This window comes from Falco punctatus (assembly GCF_963210335.1).
Source record: "Falco punctatus genome assembly, chromosome: 13".
NCBI lineage: Eukaryota > Metazoa > Chordata > Aves > Falconiformes > Falconidae > Falco > Falco punctatus.
The window spans coordinates 12,960,373-12,974,417 of NC_137593.1; the positions used below are offsets into that span (position 1 = coordinate 12,960,373).

At 44.8% G+C, this 14,045-nt stretch overlaps 1 long non-coding RNA gene across 3 annotated transcripts in view; it reads left to right on the top strand.

Moving 5' to 3' along the window:
- The window catches only part of LOC308072949, a 75,379-nt gene that overhangs the window by 29,407 nt on the left and 31,927 nt on the right, over nt 1-14,045 (top strand). For 2 of the 3 annotated variants that reach the window (XR_013931854.1, XR_013931856.1), the window contains one exon: nt 1-14,045. This exon is cut by the window's right edge. This is a non-coding gene — a long non-coding RNA (uncharacterized lncRNA). The other variant, XR_013931855.1, reaches the window with a different exon arrangement.

Sequence of the window (14,045 nt, forward strand, 5' to 3'; positions counted from 1 at the left end):
GCTCTGCACCGGCATGTGGAGGAACAGTGCCTGACTAATGATGCTGGAGAGCAAGGAAATGCAGCTATCCCTGAAGAGCAGGTAGATATATGGGGATGGTGATCATGGTGATCTACTTCTAAGAGAGAACCTGTGTGATTTCATACATTATAGATGCTGACATCTTCTTACAAACAACTTACAAACCCTCACAGTCATCTTGATGGCAGGAATTCATTCTGGTTGGTCTGCTGGCTACCTCCAAAGTCATGCATGTTTTCTCTTGTAAATATTTTCAGTGGGCTGTTTTCCCAGGATCATTTTGCCTACCATCACCTTCCATCCTTCCTGTCTGCATAGTCCCTTTTTAAACAGAGAGGAGAGGATGTTGTTTGTAGCAATCAGTGTTATAAACATGCCCTGTACGCTTATTTTGGAAGATTAACACTTCTCCTCACCACTCTGTGGAGTGACTACCTTCCCAGACATATTCCTGCTTTGTCCCCAGGAATAGGACAGTCTTGTCTTTTACCCAGCTACTCTGCACAGCTGAGGAGAAAGGAAACAGAAGTTGGAGCAAGAATTCATTATGAATTATGACTCCTTGCTTCCCCACCCAAGCTCATCCTTGAGCTGCCTGGAGGCTGCTCTGGATTAACACTGCCGGCAAAATTACACTCCTGCCACTTTTCTTCCGTGCCCTGGCTTGCCCTCTCTGTTAGGGAAGCTGCCAGGAATCCCCTACTATGTATGCAGCCGCGGGGGTGATACAAGCACAGCTTTGTGTTCAACATGGCATTTTGAATCTGTTTTCCCATTGCTGATGATTAGAGCAACATCTGTCTCCTTGTTTACAAGGATGCAATTGTAAGATGATCAGAAAAGCTGGGTTTCTGTGGCTGCCACTTATTATAACTACTGAAATGCATTCTTGCACCAGCAAGAAGAATCTCATAATACATAGATAGACCTTCTAATCTGTCCTGCATTAGCAAATGATGAAGATAGTCCAAGCAGCGATAATGAAAGCAAGCCTGATAGAAGGTTGGCAAGATCCTTTTAGCTGGAACTTGGTGATTTAAGTTGAGCTGAATGCTGGTTTGCTTAGCTTCTGGGCACTGAAGTTTGACCTGAGTGGGGACTGCAGATCCCTCATGCACCATTACTAGCCCTGCCTGGGCTAGTTGACAGGCATATTTGGGCTGTTCAAGTGCTGCTTCCTTCAGTGTGATACCAACCATAAAAGGTGGTATCTTCAGCGCTAGTCCCAGATGTTGTCCCTAGCACTGGGGTGAGAGCCGCTAGCTTTGAACTTAGTTTGAGTGTGTGCTCCTTCAGGAGCATGCTGAAGCACGTGCATGCAGTGGAGCTGTGCAAGGGAACTGCTTGTCTCAAGAACCCAATTGTGATTGAGTCTCTGGGGGCACCTGGGTTTGCTGTATCCCTGATTGAGGCCACTTTCATGTCCTGTTACCTGCCTGTGTCTGGGCATGATCCATGACTTCTGTAGCTCTTTCTCAAAGGGGCATTTGCTGTTTCCCATGGTATCCTTGTCCTGCTGCTGATTGCCTGATATCTGTGCTGCTCTCTTCAGCTCCTTAGCTCTGTGGCCTCTACCTTGCATAGAGGGAATAGGGTTATGCTGGTGGCCTTCCTTGGGGAGCAGAGGCTGAATAAAGGGGAAAATTTTTCAGTTCTTGTCTTTGTGCCTGGAGTTCGATTGCGCAGCATCTGTGAGATGTCTGGGTCAACTTTGCATGGCTGTTTCTGTGGGCTTAGAGCTTACTCTTTTTTTTTCAGCATTATAATCTGCGCCCTTCCTAATGTTTCTGTGTTCACCTATCACTTTCTGGTGTGTGAAAACAGTGCCCAGCTCTTCAAGAGCTCTATCCCACGCCTAGTAGATAAAAGGAGACATTTTGGGACTACAGCAGTCGATCCATGGCTGTCCAGTTTTCACCTGAGGAAGCAGATAAACATGTCTGGGTAACCCTGTGATAACTGCAGAACAAATGATCTGTAAAACAAAAAACAGTCTTTTCCTGCAGAAAGACAACTTGCCACTATAATGATGGGGGACAGCAAACAGAGATGGATTGTCCAGATGTTTTGCTGTCTTTCAAAGTAAACCTATATATGCTTAGAGTGTTGATGGCAGAAGGCTCTGTTTTCTTGTCAGTGGAGTAGCTTACATATCTGTGTCAGCTCTTCAGGAAGTATTATCAGTGGGGGTGTAGAGTCTTGTGATCTCTTAACTCTTTGACCTTACTTAAATTCTCTGAGTTCTCAGCAAACTAAGATTAATTGAATGTCTCCAGACATTCAATGGGAGCTCATGCTGCAGTGACCTTACTGATTGCCACTGACAAGAGCAGGAAGAATAGTAATTTTGAGCTTCTGCAGAAGCAGCTTTTCATCACTGTGTTGGAGACAGATCTTGTCCCACAGGTAAGGAACATGTTGGTGTGTGGAAGGAGGTGGTGTTATTTTCAGCACTTCCGGAGGCTTGACTTGCAAATAAATATATTTGGGAAAAAAAACCTAGCAAATTAGTCACTTGACAGTGGATGGAGAAACATAGTTGTTGGCCTCTTTAAAGGTGTTAATTTTCAGTGCAAAGGCTGTAGTGTGGTTCAGAGTGTCTTCTCTGTGGCCTGCTTTGTTTAAGAGAAGGAAGTGTTGGCTAGAGAGAAGGTGGGGTTTTTGGACAGGATGCTGGACTGGAGCTCAGCAGGTATTAGCTGGATTTTTCAGTAGGCTGCCAGTGACACATATGACCACAGGCAAACCATTAAACATGTCTATGACCTTGTCTTTATCTTATTTACTTGAACCTTAAGCTGTCTGGAACAATCTGCCTGCCCTTGCTGAATGTTTGCAGATTGCAGTGTAGTGAATCTGCTTTCTGGGCCAAACCTTTGGGTGCTGCTGTTAACAAGCAGTAGATCACGCTCACCTGTTTCAACCATGTCATTAGTCTGCAGAGATCCATAAACTCTTCTGAAGCTTCCTTTGCACTGGTTTCACCAGCTGCACACTTGGAAGGACTGTGTGCCTAGACATTGGAAGAGGAGCTGGCAGGCCACATCCCCTTATCTTTTAAGTGTTTCTGCACTTTCTTTTAATGTGTGCGGCCAGCGCTGCCTGCCTTTTGCCACTGTCATAAGCAAAGCAGTTGTTGCTCATCTAGGTAATGTGTTGTGTCCTTACAAAGTCATTGGCACAGATTTCCCTGGCACTAGGTTTTACCTCAGTGCCAGATCCCCTCTGTCACCTCAACGGGTCGCAGTGACACCTAGCAGTAATGATCTTCATGATGCTCATTCTCTCCTGATGCTGATTCCTCTGGGGTATGTCCTTATAGGTCATTATCCCTTGCTCACAGCAATCTGCAGTATCGCCATCACTTACACTACATTTTCTTTAAAACTGTTTCTCCAGTCTACCTTATTCTGCCAGTATGTCTTTATTTTGGTCTCTCTTGCCTATCTAGATTGTAAGCCCTTGGAGGAAGAGGTTAGCTGTGTTACTCCTGCCATACTCTGTCGTAGCTTGTCACTTGGTAGGGAATAGCCCCTAAAATTTCACTCACAGGACAGGTTTGTTTATATTAGGCAGATCTAATCATAGGGTGGCTAAGATTTCAGGTGCAGCCTCTAAGTACAACAGTAATATACATAATAATTTGTCTAGCTGCATACATTCAGAGACCTCATAATAACCAGAGGTGAAGCAGGTCATATTTTGGCTTTCCCCAAGTGTACATTTTGATAGATGCAATGGGGATGTCTGCAGTGTTCTTGCCCTATTAAAATTATTTCTTCTGTTAGGTTTCCCATTTGGAGAAGCGATTACAGGTGCAATCCCATGTAACAGTATTTACACTTTCCTGATCCTGCAGTAGGTACTCTGTTAGGGGCCCAAGAGCGCTAAAACTTGTTTCCACAGGTTTTTACTTTCTGGACTCCTCAGTAAAAGAGAAACATAAATACCTGCTTCTCTGATGTTTTACTCTGTGCAGTACAAACCCAGCACTAGTCCACTGGCTACTCTATTTACCAACACTGACTCTGAAGTAGCATACAGTCCGATAAAATCTAAACTGACAGCAGCCCAGCACTGAGTATGGAACAGCTGCTGGATCCCTGAAGTGGCTTGGGATAGACAATATCACTGCAGAAAATACCAGCCAGGGCAGAGAATGAGAGCTGGTACCAGGGGAATCACTTCTACATCAGTCTGTGGGTGGCTGTAAAGGATCAAGAAGTTATGCTGACAGAGCAAATAAGATTCATCTTGTGCATGCTAAGGAAGTTCCTGCCTCAGACTAGGACACTAAAGTTCAGTTTTGTCATTCCAGGTGAATTAAGGAGGAGATTCACACCCTTTCTCTATTCCTTGGCTAAGGCCGTGACAGCTGTGTTGTGCTCGTGCCTACCAGAGGAGTATTAAAGCTGCCTCTCCTTGACCTTCTGACCTGTTTTTTAGCTTCTTCCACTCTAGAAGTGCCTGAAGCACATCCCAAGTGCTAGATGTCCAGGCACGTGTGTTCACCCCTGGCTGGAACTATGATACAGAACAATGTGTACTTGTGAGGGATAAAGCAGGACAACCCCTCTCTTACTGCTGGGAGTTGAATTTAGGTGTGCAGGCTCTGACCCAAGCTGGAAGTTGGCCAAGGATGCTAGTTAACAGCCCCGCTTTTGGGTCAAGTGTTATAATACCTTTAATGACCACAGGAACTTAGCTTTGTTTCTCTGAAATTGTCATCGTCATGAGGCTTTTATGCTATTCTTAGGTTTGCAAGGAGAGGCAAAGCAAGAGGATTTATTAAGCAGAGGCTGCTGCGGGGGGTAGAAAGGAGACACTCCTCTTGAAACCTTGACATGTGGCTCGCTCCCGTTCTCCCCCACCCACCTCACGCTGGCGATACAGATGTTTCCCCCCTCCTCCGTTCTCAGTTGATCTCACTAGGTCTCGTGTCAGCCCTGTAGCTGCGCTTTCCCCGCAGCTCCGCTCGCCCTGGTACCCACCGCGCCCCGGCGGGGCGGCCCTTCAGCACCGGGAGAGCTCCGGGGCCGCGCCACCGCCCCGCAGGCATCCCGCCTCGGGCGGCACTGATACGCAGCATCCCATCTTATCCGGCAGATGGGAGGTGTTTGCTAATTAGTTTGCCTTAAGCAAATTTTAAATAATGCTGGTTTTTAGTAGGGTTTATGCTCTGCCTAGCTCCGTACTGGGTTTGAGTCAGGCTGGAGCGTTGGATTCTTTGGTTGGTGATAGTGATGTTTTTTCTTGATGAGGCATAACTCTGATGGATGTGTCCTCTGCAGCTGCATGCTGAGCAAGCAGGGCCTATGCCCCATCCAAATCTCACTATTATGGCCGATTTTTCTGCTACTTTGCTCAAAGACTACCTGAATAGGGACTGGGTTTTGCCTTGGCTTTGTGCTTCACTGCACAGAGTGCAGTGTGGACCTATCCTCAAAATGGGAGGATGTGCTTCCACCTAGAAGAATCCTTTAACAAAGCAATTTAACAAAAACGAGAACAGGGCAAGATTTACAGGATAGAGAAACCCTTATCCCAGAAGCTAAAGGCAAGGCCTTAGGAAACATGAAGTGATGAGTAAGAGCAGGTAGAAAAAACTTCAGATACTGTGCATAGGTAGCGTACACTTATTTTTAGCCCTTAGCATGTATCTGGAGTAAAACTCCTTTTCTGTCCATGTGAAACAGAATACCACGAGGTTTTAAGTTCTCCATGTGACCAGATGGGGTTTGCCGCAACAATAGGGTTTCTGCTTGGTTTTGGGAAGGGCAGCAGTTTTGTTGGCACTACACAAGGCTATGTGTGATAAAATAAGGAACCTTCTTTCTCCAACTCTTCTGATTTATGAAACTGCTGGAAATCAAAACGCCATTGCCATTGGTGTAATTTTTTTATTCCTCCAAACTGTACTGGATGTTCTTCACATTAATTTGTGGATTACAGAATGTTCTAGGCAAAACATCAGTGGGACAGTAAAATGTTAATGCAAGAGTTCAGCTAACATAAAATAAAACCACAGTGTTCTTCTATCCTGCTTAATAATGACTCAAGTGAAATGGGGACAGTTGTGTGGTCTAGTGGCTAGTGAGGGGTGTGGTCCTCTGGATTCCTGGAGCTGCTTCCCAGCTCTTCTTTCCCATGCTGGGTGACCTTAAACAAGTTTACCCCTTGTAAATTGGAGCCTGATGTCTGGCTAGGAAGGTTATTAGGAAACTTAATTTTTGAGAGAGCGTTTTGGGAGCTTGAGATGACAGGTGCTAAATAAAGACACTTCTCTCTATTAAGTAGCTCTAAGAAAACACACTGAGATTCCAATTTTGTGACATTGGTACTTAGAGAACTCTTCTCTTGGCTTTTTATGAATTGAGCACTCTTGATCTGGAGTCATCAAGAGATGACAAACGTAGATACTCCTGGCCATTTTTTTCTGGAATGACTCTTTCAATTGTCAGCACTTTAGTTTATTGGCATCAGAAGAACAATGGTTTAATTTCTATGTCAGCAAATTATTCTGGATCTAAACAGAGCTGTGTGGCAGTGGTCTTGAGCACAGCAAAAGGTGCCCCAGAGCCAGGAAGTTAAATTGATTATAAATGGTAGCAAAGCAGGTTGGCTGGGCTTTGCTTTCCAAGTTGAGGGCAAAGTATCAGTGGGGAAAAGGAAACAGGAGGAAAAAAGCCTGTTGCAGCACATGAAGGCTGGACATAAAAGAGAAAAGGGTTTTCCTACAGAATGCCAGTTAGTACGCTGAGGCTAATTCTGCAGAGAGGTATCTGTTGGAAGGGGACAGCAAACATCTTCCTGCCTCAGAGTGTGGTTAGAAAGTGAGGTGGTAAAATGCTGAGATACTGTGACAGTGGAGATCATACCAGTAGAAAGAACAAGCTGTGAACTGGATTCCTGGCTGAGGGATCTTCATGTAAGTTTCATCCTAATTAATTTGGTTCTCTACCTTAAATGTTCTTTAAACCAAGAAAACTTTTTATGCATCAGCCTACTTTTCCCCTCCCAACCCCCACCCCCAAAGGAGCTCAGGTCCAAATGCCTGATCAGAACTTCCCCTAGCAAGATGACAGAGAGGGTATGATTGCTTCTACACAGTGAATAGTGAACTAAAGTCTTTGAGGAGGAGGTCTGGCACGTTCAGTATTGTGCACCAGAGTTTTGCCATTGGATGTTGCTGGAACTGGGAACTGCATCAAGCTGTTACCCTGAATGCACCATGATAATTAATTTCAAGCTGTGTCCTCATCAATGGTCAGAACAAATCAAGATTTTTCTCCTCCTCCTATATATGCATAAGTGACATCATGATGTAGGGTAAATGCTGCTTTCTTGTCCAGCCAGCAATTTGTCCTGGCTTGAAGTTTGGTAGCGGTTTTCTGCACAGTGTGTACTGTACAGGACACCTGGAGAATGCGCTTTGCATTTGCAAGTAGTTGCTACATATTTAGGTAGCAGAGAGTCAAGGGCTGCTGATCTGTGTGTGTTAGGCAGGCAAAGGCAGACTTACTTAGTGACTGACCCTTCATTGCACTGAAGACTACACTTTTGCAGATACTTTTCCCCAGCATTAAGATTTAGGCACAGCGTATTTCCAAGGAACCCTTTTCAAATTAAGGTTGTGCTCAGTCAAGCCCGGTTTGGTCTGAGCTGCTGCATACCAGTCCAGTCAGTTTGTATAAAACTCCTGGCTGTGAAAAACTGGTTTGGATCAGAGAGCCCAAGTCCCATTGAAATACTGGGCAAAGTGGTGCTGTGACATTAACACAATGCATCTATTAATGAGGTCCTCTTGCCTACTACGGCAGTACAGCTCTTCCAGAAGTAAGGGTCTCATCTGCACTCAGGTTTCTTTAAGCTGTTTTGAGACCAGTGTCATAAATGGGGCCCCTCTGTCTTGTACATCAGTGAAAATGGAAATCAGCTTTTTAAAAGAATTTTTGGAGTTTGGTACCCTTGAAGACATCCATGTTCCTGGACTACCAGAGGAAGGGAGATGACTGAAATAGCTCACCTAAGGTCCTTTGATTAGAAGTGGCTGTGACTTCCTACATGGTAATCCAGTTTGTCTCATGGAGGAGCTGCTACAGGTCCAGCTATGTTCTGATCTTCATTCCACCCAGGCTGGAGAACTGGTTAAAGAACAGGGTTAGGTTTAGCATCGCCCCAGTAAGAAAAAGTGGTGAGATGTGGTTCCATGATCAATCAGTGTGGTTGAATGTGGAACTGGCAAAGACTCTGGCTTTCTTTTGAAAGCAGGCCAGGATGCTGCAGAAGAGGTATGGGTGGGTATGTGAGCCTGGCTGGCTCTGTGGCACCTGAGGCCTCTCCCCCATGCTGTAGGGATCCAGCAGCATGTTCAGCCAGAGCACCTGGATAAGTCCTCCCCTTGGTTTGGATCTTGATAAAAGGTCTTTGGTGCATCTTTGACAGTGCTAGTCATCACCCAGTGGTAGAAGTAGTCCTGGGGAAGGGATTCCTTCCTTCTGGGTTGTCTGAGGGAAGCAGAGGTGTGCACCTAGCAAACACAACACTTCATGATGCTCCCTTGTCCTTAATGCCTGTCATTCTGTGGTGAGGCAATGACTTGGGTCCTGTAGTGTTTTCACCAGAATAAAATGGTTAAGAGAGTCCCCCTGTCTTCCAAATCCGGCCAAGCTTTTACAAAGCCCACAGGAGTTCCTTCATGCAGACACAGTCTGACTAGTTCACATTAATGCACCAGTTTATAATACTTCATGGAAATTCCCAGTAGCCTGAGACTGCCATAGACAGATATGTTACCATTTTGCAAATGTGGAGTTAACGATATAATAGAATTATTTAGAGAGCTGGTGATAGGATTATGACTCTAGAGTGTCTGACTTTCAAATCTATGCTTTCCTATACCTATCCTCCCCAGACATTATTTAGAATAATTTTTCCTTCCAAACAAAAAATAAATTTGGGAAAGGCAGATTCCCAGCTCAGCTATGAAATGTCATCTCTGTGATGAAAATGATTATGGGATGCAGCAAATGCATACATAATTATTCTCCCTGCTCACAGAGCAGCAGATAGGCCCATTTGCTGCCTCCTGGAACACATAACCAAAGACTTTTCCTCATGCTGCCTGCTCTGTGCATTTTCATGAGCTCGTTCCCTAGGGCTTATTGTGAAATTGTTCTAATTTTTCGAAGTAGGGAAAAAAATGAAATAATTCCGTTGGAAATGGCATTGATTTGTCTGTGAAGTCATTACAGCTGTTTCTTTCTTGAAGGCATAAGAAGAGGAGTTCCTGACTTTTTTTTTTTTTTAAATGCAGGGAGGTGTGGAGTCTGACAGTAGGAATGCAGTGAATTTTGGAAGCAGTTCTGAAAGTGCTTTCATGTTATGCATGTGAGAGTGCAGAACAGAGATAATAACAAAGTTAAGAATATTTTCTGACTTTCAATGCATAGCTTGGTCTGTGTTAATAGTTATAACTCGATCTTGGTGTAGGGTAATTTATTTGATGCAAAGGGTTGTGTTTGACAGCTTGAACTTGTCAGCCTTGAGTCACGCAAGGGAAGGCCCAGTGGAATATATAATGCAAATGTTCAAATAATATAATGAAAAATACCCTTCTGAACTTTTTTCCATTAAATATGAAAATTAAAATGACTTAACAAAACACTTTTCTGTCCCTGTCTTTTAACAACAAACAAAAGCTCCTATGTGGAGTCTGAAATTGCTCATCAAGGGAAGAGACCAGCCTAGGATTTAGTAAATGGCTTTTTTTGAATAAAGCAATTAGTTCTAAAGGGAACATGTCATCTTCTGTACATTGCTAAGGTAGAACAGTCATTGTACTTTCTGGCACTCCATCAAACTGCTCCTTGTGCATAGTTATTGGAGAAAGTGCATTTACACGTACTGCCGACGTCCGATGCCGGGAAGAGGTTTCTTAAATAACAAGACACAGGCTATTATGTGCATTAGCTTTATTATTTTTTTAAAAGTGTCTTAGCCTTTGGGGACTGAAGGTACTTAATAATATGTTGCAATTACAGTGTGCCAATGTGTTGTCATCATATCTCAGGTGCTTGACAGTGAAACAAGTGCAGGTTAACCCTTAGTTGTCCATTGAATTTCTAGCTACCTACTTGTACATCTGGAGCTTGCAATGACTCCACAGTGCAGCAAAGGCCAGCATATGTCTGTCATCTTGGTGTATTGCCAGAGACTGTCCCAGGAGGAATGTTCTCTGCTACCCACAGGTGAGATCAGCCCATGTAGGAGATACAAGCTCTACGCTTTTTATTAGGATGGCACGTGCCTTTCTGTACAGAGGTACAGGGTGCTCTGGAAATGGAGCATGATCAGACCGGTTGCACATCGGAAAGTGTGTGTCTGCAAGGGTCACTTGCAATCGGTAGGGAAGGAAGGAAGGCTAGAGTATGTTCCCAGTCCCATATCACACAACTCTTGAACCTTCAACCAAAGTATTATGTTCCTGCCAGTTTTTAAAGAAAAGGGCTGCTAGAAACAAAAGCAACACTGTCTGAGGGGCTCCAAAGAGGAGGAAGAGACAGAAACATTTGCTTGCTCATTATTGGACATCAGAGGAGCAACAAGGGAGACCTTGCACCAGGGAATCACTCACAAAGCAACAGGAATTGTCTGTTTTCTGCAGGAAAATGGTTCCTAATTCTCCCAGAAGGATGGAGTGGTACCTCGTAGCCTGCTCAGCCAGCAGTTACCTGACAGCAAAGTCCCAAGTCACAAAACTCACCAAGGTGAGGTTGAACAGTGAGTGATTTACTAGTGGTGTAGATGAGACCTGAACTAAAACCTCTCATGGACTGAGCCTTCAGTCCCTAAACCAGAGTAATGTGAAAATAATTCTGCAGTTGTAGAGTTTTTGTTTGTTTTCCTCCTCCAGTATCCTTGGTACTGAAAAAGCTCCCAGAATGGATGTCAAGGAGCTGTCCTGTTGAAGCATGGTAAGCACATCAACCTTAAATCATGGGAAAGATCTTGTTTGAGTTGATCTCTACCAGCTATTCAGGTAGAATTTGTCATTAGTGCTCTGTTTTTTGTGACTGTGACCCAGCAGCATGCCTGTGTGATGGTGCAGTAGACGAGCTACCATACCTTGTCCGAGGGCAGAAGCAGAATTGCTGTCATTTGAGTCAAACTTTGCATCTGCAGCCAAGCCAACTGTTGAATGTGGATGGGCCCAGAACTTTTCCTTTATGTGGCAGGAGCATGTAATTCTCCCCTGTCGTGCAGGCCATCTAGCAGAGAGCAGTGCCAGTCTTTACAGCATATGCATTACAGGTAGAGATGTTAGGATCACTAACGAGGTTAATGCTTTTCCATCAGAAGCCACTGTTCTCAGGAGCTCACAGGGTGCAGAGTTTAACTGCTTTTATGCAAAAGGTCATTCTTCTGTCTGATTTTGGTCTTGGTTTAGTTTCCTTTCCTTGTGTTTTGGAAAGTTCCATTTAAAGTTGTTCAGCTGTTTTGGAGAGTGAGACTGGAAATCGTTTGTTAATAACAAAAATAAGCTTAATTGTTCTCTTCAAGTTCCGTTTTTTAGAGTAGGATCTTGGGCTTTAGAGGACAAAGTGTTCACGGTGTCCCCATGGTGTTAAGAAGGTGTCTTGCATGATATGTCTATGGGAAGCCATGTATTGCCAAATTATACATCTCTCAAAAAAAATGGGAAAAGTGTGTGTTTGGGGAAACAGTTTCAGTGTGTTCGGTGTCTGTCAACAAATCCTCCTGATATTTCCTCTGCTGGGATTGGAATATGGGTGAAGCTGATTGGGTCTGTCTTTGGTGGTGTTTCTCCCAGCTGAAGGGGGTTAGTGCAGGACCAGCTTGTAGGAAATGGGAAGTGACAATCAGATGGACGTGGCTAGGACCTGGCAGATACTCTCAACCACAGCACTTGACTTAGATTTCAGGACCTTGTTCCAAAGTGTGGAAAATCCGTATCTTAACATCTTGCTTGGAAAAACTGAATATGGGCTACACAGTTCTCATCTTTCTAGTAGACTCATTACCAAAAAAACATCCTTATATGATCGTGTTAAGCATATCTTCCCTAAGCCTAAAGAAAGCCCTTCTGTAGGCTCTTGTTCTTACAGAAATAAGAGTTATGGTGCTGGTATTGGCATGAACAGGGAAGTCTCCAGGGTCACTGGCTCCTCTCCCTGGTTTGGCTGCCCAGACCAAACCTGTAAAAACTATGGGAACAATTGAAGGTCTTAAGGAAAGTCCTGTGCAGGAGAAGACTGAGGAAGACTGATAAAACCACAAGTGAGACTAATGAATGGGGCAGGGAAGAGGAAACATGGCTCAATGTGGGAAATAATTATGGATCCATCACTAGGAGAGTCTCTGTGATGGACATTAGGATTAGACTACTTAGCTTCTGTAGGTACTGATAACACATAAGCTAAAGGAGGTCTCCGTACCGCGGACAACACTAGCAGAGCCCTGGCTTTCTCTGCTCATAGTCATAAGAAAAGAGTCAGTCTTTCACTCTCTCTGAGAGTTGATTGCAGCTTCACAGCTTTGCTTGGAGCAACAATTCTTTTATGAGCTTCAGGAATCCACTTACCTTCCCCTCACGCTTCCAGAATTCAGGATGGGGGCTTGCTTTTGGAAATGCTGGTATTCCTCAGCGTGATATTCCTGGGTGCCTTGTCGGAGCTCTGCGAGCTGTGATTACAGCTGAGCATTGAGGTGTGACTGAGTAAAAGAGCTGCTGATGAGAGTTGACCGCTAAACTCAGAACTGCACGCCCTTAGCATTTGTATCATTCTAGTCCTTGGCTTGCTCGGCACACAAAATGGGGTGCTGCCAGGAGCACAGCACAACCATTCATGTTGGAGTGCAAAATGGAATCCGTTGCCTCACAAAGAACTCCAAGCAGTGGAAGGAAACCCTAAACCACCAATTCATATAACAACAAAAAAAAAATGGAAAATGAAAACCAAGAACTGCATAAAAGCATGCATGGATGCCTAGAAGCACGGAACAAGTTTCATGGGACCATCCAGCTCCAGCTGGGAACCAGATCCCACTTTCACGTCTACTTTGCAGGTCTAAATTGAGTTGCTCAGCTGCATAGACACCCCAAGTGGAAGCCAGTTCCATGGCTCACTGCCAGCCAACTCAGCAGCTACCTGCTCAAGTGGGTTTGCTTGCTGTGTAAAGCTTCTTTCTGATTCTTCAAACAACTTGGGGCACTTGGCCATCTTCTCCCAGCGATTTCTATTGCTGTCTTTTGGTCTGGGATTGAGAGCTGAGCTCTTGCTGCGAGCTTTATTCTGCTCTTTTGAATATCCCTAGACAAGTGACTAATGCGTTTTGTGGGTAGGAAAAGAAGCCTTCCTTGGGGAAGTCTGATGTTTGGTAGCCCTATGGAGACCATCCTTGCTCCTCTTGGAAACCTCCTGGCTCCCTAGACACAGAGCCTTCTGCCAACAGGTCTGTAGTGCCCATCCTGCCTGTGGTGTGGTCAGAGCTGGAGAGTGCTTGCTTCTCTTTTTCTTGCTCTCTGAAATCCCAAGCTCCTCCATGATCTTCTTTTTTGGTTTGGGCTTTACTAGAAGACCTCCTGGGAAACTGGCTTTTCTCTCTCCCTCCCCTCCCCCCCCCCCCCCATGTGCATGCTTGATTCCTGGGAACGTGTTTAGAGGGAGAATCTGAAAAATGCCTTTTGCCTAGCAGTGAAGTTGCTGCCCAGAAATATAGTCGATGCCACAGGGGACTGTTGAGCCATAGCGCTTTATTCCTGGAACTTCACAAGGCAGCTTGCAGCACGTGGGAGTTGTTGCCACCTCGCTGATATGGGGCTTTAGGAAATTATGCAAATGCTTTCATGTCTGCTTAACCTGGAGCCCTGGATCTCCTGGCTGGTGGCCACTCATCTGTGAAACTACGGAAGCGTGACACACAGCGTGCTCCTGTCTGCCCCTGTGGTCTCTGGTAACAAATGGTGGGAGAGATGGGGGAGAAACGAACCCCCTATGCAC